The following is a 17,389-nucleotide window of genomic DNA, read 5'->3' on the forward strand; positions in this document are numbered from 1 at the left end:
AATAAAGCACTTTTCATATTTATTATTTCTTTACACTAGATTCCAAGAAACTCAGTTACTCAATTATAGGATAGAAATATTTTAAGTCACTTAATAAATATCATCAAGTTGCTTCCCAAAAGGCTTGTACCAATTTACATTGTCAACAGCAATATAAGTAAGAATATTTTTGCCAGTACTGGAAATATTCCGTTTTTAAATATCTTTATTGTATGATATCTGACAGAAAAAGAATGGTCTTGTGCTTTAGGCCAATGGCCTAAAGCGACTAGATTTACCCTCCAACCTGAAGCAAACAAAAACTTAGACAAAGTGTATGAAGCTATGGTTTTCAAGACATGGAATATCAGTCAAAAACAGTAGTACCTGAGGTACAGGATACAAATGAAGTGAGACCTGCAAATGCCCTTTCTCAATCTTACTACTTTGAGTTTCCAGAAACTTCCTCGACTTGAAAAAAAGAGGATCTATGAAACACCTACAGCTAATGATAACTGGATGATGGAAGACTGAATGCTTTTTCCTAAGATCAAGAACAAGACAAGTATGTATTGAAGATTCCAGACAGAGTAAGAAGGCAAAATGAAAAAAAAAAAAGAGGAAAGGAGAGAGACAATGGAGGGAAGGGAGAGGTAGGAGGGTGGGAGGAGAAGGGGGAAAGAAGAGAAGAGGAAGGGAGGGAGGAAGGAAGACAGGCAGGAAAGCATGCAGATTGGAAAGGAGTCTTTATTCACAGATGATATGATCCAATAAAATCCAGAAAATCCAATAAAATCTACAAAAGAGCTATAAGAACAAATTTTAAACAACATTACAGAATAGAAAATTCTGACAAAGATGTGAATGACCTATACACTGAAAACTACAAACAAATGCTAACATAAATTAAATAAGATGTATATATATATATATATATACATACATACATACACATATACATAGATATGTAAAATCTTCATGGGTTGGAAGACAATCTTGTTTTGGTGTCGGTTCTCCCCAAAGCCCAAAGCCTTTGCAGACATTTTTGAAGAAACTGACATGCTAATTCTCAAATTCATATAAAAATGCAAAGAATCTAAAATTGTTGTAAACAATTTGGAAAAAGAACAAAGTTGGAGACTAAGACTACCAAAATTTAAGACTTGCTACAAAGCTATACTAAGCAAAACATTGTGGTACTGGTATAAAAATAAAGAAATAGATCAATGACACAGGATAGAAAGTCCAGACATAACCCATACGTGTGGACAAATGACTTTTGACAAAGGTGTAAGGACAAGTTAGTGTAAAAAAAAGTTTCAATAAATCCTGCTAACACAATTGAATATCCTTATGCAAAGAAGACAAACTTGGATCCATACCTCACATAACCCAAAAAAGTAACCAGCAATGTACCATAGACTTAAAGCTAAGAACTAAAATAACGCATGAGAGGAAAGATTTGTGGCTTTGATTTTAGTAAAAATTTCTTAAATATTACACCAATAGCACAATCCATAAAAGAAAAAAAATGGATAAAGTGGACTTCATTGAAATTATAAACCTCTGCTTGTTGAAAATCACTGTTAAGGGAATGAGAAGACAAACCACAGAATGAAAGAAAATATTTGCAGATCATATGTGGGATAGAACTGTACCTGCACTATGTATATAACTCTCCAGAGTAGTTAAGTCACAGATAATAAGAAAAAAACAAACCATAAAAAATTAGCAAAAGATTTGAACACTTCACCAAAGAAAATATAGGATGGCCAACAAGCACATGAAAAGATGCTCAACATCATTAGTCATTGGGCAGTGAAAAATAAAACTATAATGAGATACTACGACACACCTATTAAAATGGCTAATATTAAAAAGATTAACCACACCAAGTGTTGATGAGGATGTGGAGAAACCAGAACCCTCATACAATGCTGTTGGGAATATAAAATGGTAAAACCAGTTTGGAAAAAGTATGGCAGTTTCTTAAAATGTTCAATATACACCTACCACATGATTCAGTTATTCCACTCCTAGGTATTTACTCAAGAGAAATGAAAGCTCATGTACATACAAAGCCTTGCACATGAATGTTTATATTTATTTGGAACAGCCAAAAACTGAAAACAACCCAAATCTCCAATGGAAATTTCAGAATGGAAAAATCAGATTATGCCCATACCACGGAATGCCTTTCAGTGATAAAATGAATGAAATATTAATACAATGTAACAATGTGGATGAAATCAAACTAAATCTATGAAGTGAAAAAATAACAGGAAAAAAGAGTGCAAAGCGCATGATTCCATTTATACAAAACTCTACAAACTGTAAACTAATCTATACAGACAGAAGCAGATTAGTGGCTTCCTGGGGAACATGTAGAGGTGGAAGCACTGGGAGAGAAATTACAAAGATGCACAAGGAAACTTTTGGGGGTGATTGGTATATTAACTAATTGGGGTGGTGATTGCATGGGTATATACATATGCCAAAACTTATCAAATTATGTACTTTCAATATGTACAGTTTATTGTATGCAAATTATACCTCTATAAAAGTGTTAAAATTGATAAATATTCATTGTAAATGAACATAGAAAAGATTATGATTAAAAGTCAGAAAAATGAAAACACAAAATATATTTAAATGTTTTCATGACATTTAATAGAAAATGGATCAAAGAATTAAATTGAGTTGAGTTCTTAGTATGCTTTCTTGACAAAAATAATCAATGATATTCATTCTGAATCAAATGTTTACATACATAAGCAAGAAATCAACATGTCCTTAGAGTCCAAATATCTACTATATCAAAAAGGGTCAAAATGTTTGAATAAAAATGACCTAGGCCCAATTGGGATACTTGAGGTAATATTGAATTATTTCCCGTCAATGAGTCTACAATGTAGTTGAAGAAACAAGAGTTGTATATAATAAGTAGTTAAATAATAATTAAATTTACCTGTAGGGTATTTGATTCCATTCATAGTTGTACTGGGAAATCAGAGAACTAAGAGAGTTAAGAAAATCTTTATAGAAGGATTGGAACTTGACCTGAACCTTGAAGGATGGTGGGGCAGACAGAACAGAAAGAATATGACACCTCAGATAGGAACAGAGATAGAAATAAGCCCTCAGTGTTTTAGGGATAATATATAGCAGTGGCCTGACCTGAGCACAGGAGGCACGAGGGCTGCGAACAGAAAGTAAACTTGCATGCGTGGGCTAGAACTGCTTTATGGAAGGTCTTGAAGTCAGGAAGAAGTGATTATATTGGATTCATCAGACAAATTTCTTAAAAAGGATCTGGCATCTTTATGCTCCATGAGTTTAAGCAGAAGAAAACGGAAATAGGGGATATTAACTGTTATGGTAAACTGAGGTAGTAATATTAGAAATATGTAGGAGACAAATTAAGAGAGATTTTACAAGAGGACTCAACAGGACTCGGAGATAGATTAGACACTTATTTCCCTCACATCGCTGGTTGAATTTTCTGTTTCCTTGATTTCTGGTTGATGGCTTGTGTTGGTTTAACGTTTAAGTCTCCTTTCACATCCATAATTATATAGTCACATTTATGTAATCTAAGCCTGGGATCTTTTCTGTTTTTATTCACACATAATATATCATCTAATTCTTCCTGATTAATTTATTTAGTATTAAGCATTCTGAGTTCAGTTTCATTAATGTGCTTTCTATGATTGTGTTCTAGCATAACCTCATTTCACAATCTGATGCAATGTTTATGTTTATTCTGGTTTTCTTTTTACACAAGATTCATTTTTAAATGGATATATATATAGAACTGTAATTTAAAAAACTTTCTTTGATATTTTAAACTTAATCAGTGTGCTTCAGTATTATGTCCTAATAATTTAACATTTATTCTACTTTCTTCTTACTGTTCTTGTACATTCTGAACTGAATATCATCATCACGTGCATTCCATATGGTCTTCTGGACCTTTCCTTTTCAAAATGAACAGGTTTCTGGCACAGAAAGCTTCTTTTTTTGTGGGATTCCTTAGAGGGTATTTGTGCTCTTGGAGACCCTACTTTGCTTTATTCCCACTGCACAATTGCCTAGAGCAGGTAAACCATATGAGTTATTAACCCTCATCAGACTAAGCAACTAACTTCCAACAAATGGTTATTCTTGCAAGCTGAGCAAAAAAGAGTATTTTTTTTAAAGAACAGTTTCAGAATGAATTTTCTACAAATATCTTACCTAAAATAAGGTTTTGTGATGCTGCACCACAACCACTCCTTTACCCTCTTTCTACTGCCACCACATTAACAACTTTGACCTCAAAGTTCAAACTAAGGCTTAGATCAAAACAACTACAATAAAACTCTACCTCAACAGTCTCAAATTCAAACATATCCGTTTCCTATCAGACCCTACTCATCTTTCTCCTGTACTATTACAACAGCCCTCTAACTAGTCTTCCTGTTTCTGGTCCTGCCTCTGTTCCTTTCTATACTCCACGCTGCTGCCAGAATGACTTATCAAAAATGGTCACTTACCAGCTTCCCTATTCCTACAGAAGAAAGCCCAGCTGCCTTAGCAAGGCACTTGGCAGGATTTTTCTTGATTTGGCTTTTGACTATTTCTCTAGTCTCATATCTCACCACTTACTTGCTTTGTACTTTATGCACTATTCTAACCATACTGAATTATTTACATTTCATGCCACATACCATGCTGTTCCTCTTGACTGAAATGACCTCCCCAAACTCTTTCCTCTGGGTAACTCCTACTTACCTTTCATGATTTATTTCAGGTGTTTCCAAAAGCCTTTCTTTAACTGCTCTCATCGGCTGGCTTCCCCTCCAGTTGACTGTTCTCAAAACACTCTGTGCTTATCTCTATCATGTTAGTTTTTGCCGTATATTATCACCTTTTTGTCTTATTTCCTCTCACCCAAATGTGAACTTCTAAAAGGCAAGGACTGAGTCAAATTCATGTTTGTGTCCTGGCACATAGTAGATACTCAAAAATATTTTGTTCCATAAATTGAGGAATGCAAGGTGACTACCATATAAGCCTCAGGATCACCAACTTACATGTGGATTGTGGGTACCACTTACAAGAGTCTGGTCCCAACCCCTTTTGAGGTGCACATATACGTGTTTGAGAATTGAAATTATTTAATCCTACCATCTGCAATAGAATGATCCTTTTTTTCTTAGATTCACATTCTACACTCCTCTCTCACCACATCGTAGTTGGGATCATCTCTCTATCCGTGAATTCATCACAAAGCTGCCATGTTTCATGTTTCAGTTTTGTTATTTGCAACCCTGGGTCCCTTCTGAGACTTAGAGTTTCATCTGAAGACAATAACGACTAATTTCACTCAATGTGACTGCCCCCTCTCATTCCTGGAGCCTCAGACTCCAGCCTTGTGAACAACAAAATTCCACTACTTACTGCCCTAAAGCCAAATCCAAGAAAGGTTTTCTGGTTCAAATTTTTTCTGCTGTTTGGAGTAGAGGGCCCATAGCCTGGGTGTCAAAACAGAAAGTGCTAATCTGTACATCAGGTGTTTTGAAGCATGTAAAGCCAATCCATAATATCTTATGACACTTTTATGAGCTTAAAAACAAATTTATGAGCAGAAGACCAGGCCTATTCAAATTGTCTGCATGTGGGAGAATTGTACTCATAGCTATTTTTAGTTTTAGATCATCTTCCACAAATATGCCAAGGTACCCTTAGCAATCTGTTAGTGATCAAAAATGTTTCCAAAGAAACAGGCTGAGAGTTCCACTCCTTCTGATGTGGCAGGGCTGATTACAAAATGCAGTTTCTTATTGTGGGTTAAGAGGATGAACAGCAGCTCTATCAGCTTTCTAATAAAGGGCAGAGTAGATTGTGAATCTGCTGACTTCAAAGAAAAGGTCAGTAGGTGACTATGAAGAGCAGCTCTTGTAAATGGCTAGCACTGGGAAATCTCTTGGGTTGTGGGAGAGAGGAACTGGAGTTATTGAGATGTGTGTGTGCCAACTTTGGGGGAAATAGTATGTATTGTTACCCCTCATCAGGATATGCCTTCATCTACTGTCACTTCATCCCATTCCCTCTTTCTTTCTTTTTTATCTGTGACCTTTAGGTCATTCATTCCCTGTAATTCACCCCTGCCCTAACGGATTTTAATTAACAACAAAAACAGTCAATGGGACACATCTACAAAAAAATCAGTGACACAGCTGTGTACAATTTCAATAAAAGTACATACATCAGGTTAGATGAGTTAATAACTTCACTCTACTTTTTATTAGTCAAAATGCTGAATATCTGGTTCTTGCCTGATGTTGAAGAGAATAGGCACAAATATCCAGTAACATTGAAGATCAAGACTTTAAACACCTTCGATTGAGAACAATTAAAAATGTTTTTTCCTGGGAAGTGTTTTTTGAGAAGTAGCCTGTGGATTATCTGCATCAGAATTATCTGGGATGCAGGGGTTCCTCAAGATGGCAGCATGAGTAGGGTGGCAGAAATCTCCTCCCCAAACCACATATATTTTGAAAATACAGCAAATACAACTATTCCTAAAAGAGTGACCAGAAGATACAGTACACGAGCTAGGCTACATATGCAAGAACCCAACATTTCACGGAAAAGGGTAAGATACAAAGCCATGACCCAGCGGGACCCAAGAACTACCCCCTCCCCAGCTCACTGGTGGGAGGAAAAGAATCAGAGTGGGCGGGGGGAGTGGAAGCACAGGACTGCTAAATAACCAGCCCTAGTAATCTGCCCAGGGAGCACAGATACACATTGCATGGTTCACTGGATACTAGAAAAGCAGAAAAGCAAAATCCGAGATTAAGACTGCAAACAGATACCACAGCCTGCTGCCCTGGGACAAAAAAAAAGCAGGCGCTTTAAAAGTCTTAAAGGGACAAGGGTTTAACAGGTGGAGAAAATCTTCCTGGCACACTTAGCCCAGCAGGCTGGGAACTTTAAGGAAATTCAGGTGCCCTAACTCCATGGGTGGCAGCCCAGCTCTGAAGCTCCTCACTGCAATTAGCACCCTGCTGTTCCTTCCCCACCACCAGCACTGCAAGCAAACTGGCTGACCTGCCATTGCTGCAGAACAGCTGGGGAACAGCTCCACCTACAGCAACTACACAGCTTAGCACAGAGGATTCTCCCTGCATGCTGGCTAAATGGCCCAGACCCAGAGGCTGCTCCCTGTGCACGGTTGATCAGTACAGACAGCGGAGATGGGCACAGAGTCCAGGAGACACAAAGGGGCTTTGTTCTTGTGGCAGAACACATGCCACTAGCCTGCAACCCCCACAAGTGCCCTAGGCCATCCCAAGAGCCACCGGCCCACAGCAGCTCAGGGGATTAACCCAGAGGCTACTCCCTGTGTGCAGTTAACAAACACAGAGAGTGGAGACAGGCAAGGTGATAGGCAAGCAGGAAGGGACTTTGCTCTCTCAGCTGATACGCGCCACTTGCCGGCGACCACTCCCATCACCATGAAAAGGCAGAAGAAACTTGTTCAGTCCAAAATCCCTCAAACACCAGAGAGAGGGCCTGGTGAGACTGAAATAACCAATCTTCCTAAAAAGGAATTCAAAATAAAAGTCATGAGCACGCTGATGGAGCTACAGAAAAATGTTCAAGAGTTAAGGGATGAATTCAGGAGGGACATAAAAGAAATGAAAAAAACAATGGAAGGATTTAAGAACAGACTGGATGAGGTGGAAGAGACTGTTAATGGAATACAAATCAGAGAACAGGAATATAGAGAAGCTGAGGCAGAAAGAGATAAAAGGATCTCAAGGAATGAAAGAATATTAAGAGAATTTTATGACCAACACAAATGGAACAATATTTGCATTATAAAAACACCAAAAGAAGAAAGGAGAGGAAAAGGGATAGAAAGTGTCTTTGAAGAAACAATACTGGAAAACTTCCCCAAGCTGGGGAAGGAAATAGTCTCTCAGACCATGGAAGTCCACAGATCACCCAACACAAGGGACCCAGAGAAGACAACACCAAGACATATAATAATTAAAATGGCAAAAATCAAGGACAAGGACAGAGTATAAAAAGCAACCAGAGAGAAAAAAGATCACCTACAAAGGAAAACCCATCAGGCTATCATCAGACATCTCAACAGAAACCTTATAGGCCAGAAGAGAATGGCATGATATATTCAATGCAATGAAACAGAAGGGCCTCTAACCAAGAATACTATATCCAGCACAATTGTCATTTAAATTTGAAGGAGGGATTAAACAATTCCAAGATAGGCAAATATTGAGGGAATTTACCTCCCACAAACCATTTCTACAGTATATTTTAAAGGGACTTCTCTAGATGGAAGTATGCCTAAGGATAAATAGCTGTCACCAGAGAAAATAAAACCACAGCAAGGAAAGTAGACCAACCAAACATTAACTAAATGCAAAATAAAATCAGCTATCCACAAAATCAGTCAAGGGAAATAAGAGTACAGAATAAAACACCTAACAAATAAAGAGTGGAGGAGGAAGAAAAAGAAGGGAGATAAATAAAGAATCATCAGACTGTATTTATAATATTGTAATAAGTGAGTTAAAGTTAGACGGTTAGATAGTGAAGAAGCTGCCCTTGAACCTTTGGTAACCACAAATCTAAAGCCTGCAATGGCAACAAGTACATATCTATCAATAATCACCCTAAATGTAAATGTACTGAATGCACCAATCACAAGACACAGAGTAACAGAGTGGATAAAAAAGCAAGACACATCAATATGCTGCTTACAAGAGACTCACTTCAAACCCAAAGACATACACAGACTAAAAGTGAAGGGATGGAAAAATATATTTCATGCAAACAATAGGGAGAAAAAGCAGGTGTTGCAGTACTTGTATCAGACAAAATAGACTTCAAAACAAAGAAAGTAACAGGAGACAAAGAAGGATATTACATAATGATAAAGGGGTCAGTCCAATAAGAGTATATAACCATTATAAATATCTATGCACCCCACACAGGAACACCAACATATGTGAAACAAATACTAACACAACTGATGGAGGAAATAGAATGCAATGTATTCATTTTAGGAGACTTCAACACACCACTCACTCCAAAGGACAGATAAACCAGACAGAAAGTAAGTAAGCACACAGAGGCACTGAACACACTAGAACAGATGGACCTAACAAATATCTACAGAACTTTACACTCAAAAGCAGCAGGATATGCATCCTTCTCAAGAGCACAAGGAACATTTTCCAGAATAGACCACATACTAGGCCACAAAAAGAGCCTAAGTAAATTCAAAAAGATTGAATTTCTACCAACCAACTTCTCAGATCACAAAGGTATAAAACTACAAAGAAATTGTACAAAGAAAACAAAAAGGCTCACAAACACATGGAGGCTTAACAACATGCTCCTAAATAATAAATGATCAATGATCAAATTAAAACAGAGATCAAGCAAAATATGGAGGCAAATGACAACACCAGCACAATGCACCAACTTCTGTGGAATGCAGCAAAAGCAGTTCTAAGAGGAAAGCATATAGCAATCCAGGCCTATTTAAAGAAGGAAAAACAATCACAAATGAATAGTCTAAATTCACAGTTACTGAAATTGGAAAAACAAGAACAAATGAGGCCCAAACGAAGCAGAAGGAGGGACATAATAAAGATCAGAGAAGAAATAAATAAAATTGAGAAGAATAAAACAATAGAAAAAAGTAATGAAACCAAGAGCTGGTTCTTGGAGAAAATAAACAAAATAGATAAACACGTAGCCAGACTTATTAAGAGAAAAAGAGGATCTCCACACATAAACAGAATCAGAAATGAGAAAGGAAAAATTACAATGGACACCACAGAAATAAAAAGAATTATTAGAGAATACTATGAAAATCTATACACTAAAAAGCTAGATAACCTAGAAGAAATGGACAACTTTCTAGAAAAATACAACATTCCAAGACTGACCCAAGACGAAACACAAAATCTAACCAGAGCAATTACAAACAATGAAATTGAATTGGTAATCAAAAAACTACCCAAGAACAAAGCCCCATTACCAGATGGATTCACTGCTGAAATTTACCAGTTATTTAGAGAAGACATAATATCCATTCTCCTTAAAGTTTCCCAAAAAATAGAAGAGGAGTGAATACTTCCAAACTCATTCTTTGAAGCCAGCATCATTCTAATACCAAAACAGGGCAAAGACACCTCAAAAAAAGAAAACTGCATACCAATATCCCTGAACATAGATCTTTTGAACATAGATGCAAAAATAGTCAACAAAATATTTGCAAACCAAATTCAAAAATACGTCAAGAGGATCATACACCATGATCAAGTGGGATTAATCCCAGGGATGCAAGGATGGTGCAACATTAAAAAAATCCATCAACATCATCCACCACATCAACAAAAAGAAGGACAATCAACAAAATGGGTATAGAGGGCAAGTACCTCAACATAATAAAGGCCATATATGAAAAACCCATAGCCAATATTATACTTAACAGCGAGAAGCTGAAAGCTTTTCCCCTAAGATCGGGAACAAGACAAGGATCCCCACTCTCCCTGCTTTTATTCAACGTAGTACTGGAGGTCCTAGCCATAGCAATCAGACAACACAAAAGAATACAAGGTATCCAGATTGGGGAGGAAGAAGCCAAACTGTCACTGTTTGCAGATGACATGATATTGTACATAATAAACCCTAAAGAATCCTATCTAAACTACTAGCACTAACATCTGAATTCAGCAAAGTTGCAGGATACAAAATTAATACAAAGAAATCTCTTGCATTCCTATACACTAATGATGAACTAGCAGAAAGAGAAATCAGGAAAACAATTACATTCACAATTACATCAAAAAGAATAAAATACCTAGGAATAAACCTAACCAAGGAAGTGAAAGACCTATACCCTGAAAACTATAAGACACTCAAGAGAAATTAAAGAGGACACTAACAAATGGAAATTCATCCCATGCTCTTGGGTAGGAAGAATGAATATTGCCAAATGGCCATCCTGCCTAAAGCAATCTACAGATTCAAGGCAATCCCTATCAAAATACCAACAGCACTCTTCAATGAACTGGAACAAATAGTTCTTAAATTCATATGGAACCACGAAAGACCCTGAATAGCCAAAGCAATCCTGAGAAGAAGAATAAAGCAGGGGTATGTCACTTCCCAACTTCAAGCTCTACTACAAAGCCACAGTAATCAGGACAATTTGGTACTGGCACAAGAATAGACCCATAGACCAGTGGAACAGACTAGAAAGTCCAAATATTAACCCAGGCATATATGGTCAATTAATATATGATAAAGGAGCCATGGATACACAATGGGGAAATGACAGCCTTTTCAAGAACTGGTGTTGGCAAAACTGGACAGCTACATGCAAGAGAATGAAACTGGATTATTGTCTAACTCCATACACAAAAGTAAACTCGAAGTGGATCAAAAACCTGAATGTAAGTCATGAAACCAAAAAACTCTTAGAAAAAAACATAGGCAAAAATCTCTTGGACATAAACATGAGCAATTTCTTCATGAGCATAATTCCCCAGGCAAGGGAAACAAAAGCAAAAATGAACAAGTGAGACTATATCAAACTAAAAAGCTTCTGTACAGCAAAGGACACCATCAGCAAAACAAAAAGGCATTGTACAGTATGGGAGAATATATTTGTATATGACATATCCGATAAGGGGTTGATATACAAAACATACAAAGAGCTCATGTACCTCAACAAACAAAAAGCAAACAATCCAATTAAAAAACGGGCAGAGGAGCTGAACAGACACTTCTCCAAAGAAGAAATTCAGGTGGCCAACACACATGACAACATGCTGCACATTGCTAATCATCAGAGAAATGCAAATTCAAACCACAATGAGATATCATCTCACACCAGTAAGGATCGCCACCATCCAAGACACAAACAACAACAAATGTTGGCAATGATGTAGAGAAAGGGGAACCCTCCTACACTGCTGGTGGGAATGTAAAGTAGTTCAACCATTGTGGAAAGCAGTATGGAGGTTCCTCAAAAAACTCAAAATAGAAATACCATTTGACCCAGGAATTCCACTCTTAGAAATTTACCCTAAGAATGCAGCAGCCCAGTTTGAAAAAGACATATGCACCCCTATGTTTATCACAGCACTATTTACAATAGTCAAGAAATGGAAGCAACCTAAGTGTCTATCAGTAGATGAATGGATAAAAATGTGGTACATATACACAATGGAATATTATTCAGCCATAAGAAGAAAACAAATTCTACCATTTGCAACAACATGGATGGAACTACAGGTTTTATGCTCAGTGAAATAAGCCAGGTGGAGAAAGACAAGTACCAAATGATTTCACTCATCTGTGTAGTCTAACAACAAAGCAATAACTGAAGGAACAAAACAGCAGCACAATCACAGAACCCAAGAATGGACTAACAGTTACCAAAGGGAAAGGGACTGGGGAGGATGGGTGGGAAGGGGGGAATAAGGGGATTAAGGGGCATTACGATTAGCACGCATAATGTAGGGGGGACATGGGGAAGGAAGTATAGTACAGAGAAGACAAGTAGTGACTCTACAGCATCTTACTATGCTGATGGACAGTGACTGTAATGAGGCATGTGGTGGAGACATGATAATGGGGGAATCTAGTAACCACAATGTTGCTTATATATCAATGATACCTTAATAAAAGAAAAGTGGAAACAAACAAAATATATATTTATATATAATGCTTGTAAGATAGTGGGGTCCACAAATCATGATGCCTTGTTGCTCTTAGCTCTGGAGCATCCTTATCTCCTCATTCTAATGTAATTTACAGTTGTGGCTGGTCACCACTGACTGGCTTTTCTCCTCCTTTGCATGAGATTGCCAGTTGCCTCAACACTTGGTAATGATGTCAACATTATTTGTATTTCTGTAACTATTTATTTATATTTCTGATTTCATTCAAACCAAAAAAATTAAAAAGTCATTTTTAAAATTCTAATATTGTATTAAGAGTAATGCTGAAAATGTATAACCAGTATATTTGGAAATACACTGTTTACAACCTTTATAATAATAATCTTTGAAATTGGATTTTAAGGATGTAATTAAAAATAAAAGTAAGATGAGCCAATCAAAAACAAGGAAGCACGTTACAGAATTTAGTCAAAGAAAACCTTGTCAACTAATATCAAAACCAATGAAGTACAAGCTGAGTTTCAGCCTCTTTTATACATTAGATATGCTCAAATCCTTAGAGGGCACAAGAAGACTTGAAATAGTGATGATGTGAAACAAACTAGGGAAAGATGGATTTGATGAACTGCTTTGTCAGCCCCAAGGCACGGAATGAGTCTGTTTACCAGCTGTCTGTCTATTTTCCTAATGTATCTGTCGGGCATTTGTTGTAGAAATGAAAACAAACAGTAGTCTTGCCAATATAGGTGAAATTCTGAACAAGTGGCCTAAATAAAGGTAATTGATGTGGTAAAACAAAGAAAATGTTAAATAACACTGCTCTGAATTATGTATATTTCATGGCTGAATCTCTAAAAAGAAACTAAACAAATCTCTCCTTTCCATATCTGCCAGTCCAGTCCTGGATACAGGCCTTGTTGTTAGAGCTAACTAACAATTAGGAAATTATTCTGTGTCTCCACTGTAAGGTATTTCACAAAGATAAAATACAGAATGAGGCAGAGTGCAAAAGAAAACAGAAACACAAATGCATAGATGAAATGCTGTCGGAAAATCTCTGATAAATTAAGGCTAAGTACCATTTATTTATAACAGAACCAGCTTTGGAAGTCTGCAGATACCTGAAATACATTAAAAGAACTGTTTTTCTATCCATCTGATTTGGCAGCTGAGTGCCTCTTAGTATCTATGGTAACTCCCATAGAGTGGTTTGGAAATTCATCATTAAAAGGCTTGCATGCTAAAATATAATGGGTCAGCCATAGTATTCAGGTAATGTTTAGCTTCTGAACTTCAAAATAAGTTTAAGCCATCCTACAACCTTAGAAACATATATAAAAACTAGGCACACTTTTAAAAACCACAGTAATATAATTTTTCATGTATTACAAAGTATAGCTATTGGTCATAGCATGTAAGTAGTATATGTAAGTTATACAAATGTTAATTAAGGAATATGGGAAAGGACTTCCATTGATGTCCTCAAGTGACCATTTTTTGTGTGTGTTCTTTATTTTAGAAGAATATAAAGTGTTTATATTTTTAACTTCAAAATTTCTAACATGTTTTGGTTATCCTTTCAGCATTAAAGAAGCTAACTGAATAGAGGTAAGACAAGATTTAATATAGTTAGTAGGTTGAAGCTAAAGAAATCTGTCTTGGCTCCCACTTATATTCCTTCCTTGACACGTTCCATATCACAATTTGAGAAATTGGTTAAATGCATGGAAATACTTCATTGGCCTGCATGAAAGCAACTGATCTTTACTTGGCCCGTTAATCAGTGAGTGAAGTCAGTGAGATGTAACTAATCCCAGAGGAACAGCTTTTGTACCTACCTTAGTGTGGGTAAGGCTTGGCAGAAACTCAGAATGTATTTAACTAAAATTAAGTATATGAAAGTCTTAATCCTCTGGTGGTTTGAAATACATTTTATACATTTAAAAAACATATGTCTCCATATGAACTGTACTTGGTCAACAGAAATAACTGTAGGCTCCAAATACAATATACCTCCAAAATTTTTTAGATGAGGTCAAGAATGGTATGTTCTGAATAGGAAAATTAAAAGATTCAAAATCAAATGGATAAAATTGGTCACATGGGAAAACATTCTTGGGAAAATAGCTCATGTAAGAGATGACTTTGAGCATGTTCACAATTGAACCAGGGGTGCCCTAAGGCAGAAGCATCCACTTTAAAAGGAGGAATCAATTTTAAATATAACAATGACTTGAACCAAGGCCATTTAAACATGTCTTTTATGAAAAAAATTGAAATGGAAAAAAATGTTTTGATGACTAATAAAGAGATATATTAAAGTAAGACTGAGTATAGCAATCTGTCCATTTCTCCAGTGCCATAGGAGGATTCCATTCTTCTTGACAACTCCATCCCCATACAAGCTAGGGGTGCAGGTTATTAAAATCAGATTACACTAGCCCATTAAGATAATTCAGTCCTTCATGCTTCCTTTGTACCAAAGGAGACTTTTATCTAGCATATTTTTCATTGTGAACATTGCAAGTCCCTGATAAGTAGAATCTATATGCATTATGACTCTCCCCCTCCCCTCACCTGACATTTATAGACATCCTGTAAGATACAGACTAAGCAGCCAGTTAGACTCTTTTGTGCCATCTTATATAAAACATGGATATACTTAAATTGATGCTCTGCTGTTGAGAATAGACTCCTATCAGTCCATTCAAGAAAAAGATTCCTTGTTTTTTCCTTCAAAAGGTATTGAAGAAATTTAAAGTATCTTGCATTAGTATAGCTATTATGAAAAAAACAAGTAAGTTCTTAAAAAAAGTAAAGACAGAGCTACCATATGATCCAGCAATCCCCCTTCTGGATATATACCCAAGGAGACTGAAATCACTGCCTCAAAGAGATATCTGCACACCCATGCATTATTCACAATAGTCAAGATATGGAAACAACCTAAATGTCTGTCAACAGATGAATGGAAAAAGAAAATGTAGCATATATGCAATGGAATATTATTCAGCCATAAAAAGAAGAAAATTCTGCTATTTATGACAACATGGATGAACCTGGAGGACATTCTACTAAATGAACTAAGCCACATGCAGAAAGACTAATATTGTATGCTATCACTTATATGTGGATTCTAAAAAAGTTGAACTCATAAAACCAGAGTAGAATTTGGTTGCCAGGGGTTGGAGTGTAGGGCATCTGGGGAGATGTTGGTCAAAGAGTACAAAGACTCAGTTTTAAAATGAATATTTTCCTGAGATTTAATATACAGTATTAGTGACTGTAGTTACCAATACTATATTATATACCAGAAATTTGCTAAAACTAGATTTTAATTGTTCTTGCCACGAAAAAAATTGTAACTATGTGAGGTTATGGATGTGTTAATTAACTTCATTGTGGCAATCATTTCACAATGTATATTAAATCTCATGTTGCACATCTTTTAAAAAAGATGTTATACATCCTAAATACATGTTTTCTCAATCATATCGCAGAAAAGCTAGAAAAACAGAAAATAAATAAATGGATCTCACATTTTACATAAAATCAGGTATACCTTCCTTTTAGAAAGCTCAATAACATATATAAAAACAATGGCACCAAAAATAGAAATTAGAGGATGAATAAATTATTTTAAAAGTCTTTTTCTTATAGATTCACTATGCGTTTCTTACAAATAATAAATTACTCATAGATTTCAAGTGTGAACCAGTTATATATACAACTTTTTAGAAATGTTTCCAGTACTTAAAGTGAGGAATAAGTTAAAAATACATAGAATATTTGACGATCTTGATTATCTCCATTTGTCTCATATGCTACATCAAATTTTGTACCTTCAAAATACACTTCAAATCCAACCACTTTGCACTTCCCTATTCTAAACTATTATCATCTCTCACCTGGATTATTGCAATAGCACATAACTACTCTCCCTATTTTCTGCATGCACTCTTGCCCCCTATAGTCTTTTCTAAACACAGCAGCCAGACTGATTCATATATGAAACATAAGTCAAATCATCACTTCACTTCTCTGTTCAAAACCCTGCAAATGGCTTCCCATCTTAGTCACATAAAAAGCCAAAACGTTTATGATGGTTCCTTCACAGCCATACACATTCACCTGCCCCTTACTACTCTGACCCTCTTTCTCACTCTACTTCATCTACTTTAACTTATTCCACTGATGTACCAGCTATTTCAACCTCAGGGCCTTTGCATTTGGTTATTTCCTCTCCCTCTGACACTCTTCCACCAGATTTCTCCACAGCTGATGGTTTCTTCTCTTTCAGGCCCTTGTTCAAATATCCCTTCAGATCGATGTGTTTCCTAACCATCCTACTTAATATTACAACCTTGCCATGCACACAACTTTCTGTCCTCTTTCATTTTTTTTTCTCCACAGCACTTATCACTTATACTATCTTTTTTACTTGCTTATTTATGGTCCATCTGCCCTTGGTTGGGAAGGAACTTGGTTTGGAGTTGCAGGGAAGTCAGAGTGAGACATGAAATGAAGTCAATAAAGCAAAGTTTTATTACACTCTGTATCAGAGTAACAGAGCAGGCCTGCTTAAGGTCATACAGGCAGGCTGCTTACTGTGAGGCTTCTTTATATGGGGTTTTTGGCAGGACAGAGAAGTCCTTAACTGACAATCTGGAGGTCAGATCTAATTGGTA

This window comes from Manis pentadactyla, chromosome X (genome assembly GCF_030020395.1).
Source record: "Manis pentadactyla isolate mManPen7 chromosome X, mManPen7.hap1, whole genome shotgun sequence".
NCBI lineage: Eukaryota > Metazoa > Chordata > Mammalia > Pholidota > Manidae > Manis > Manis pentadactyla.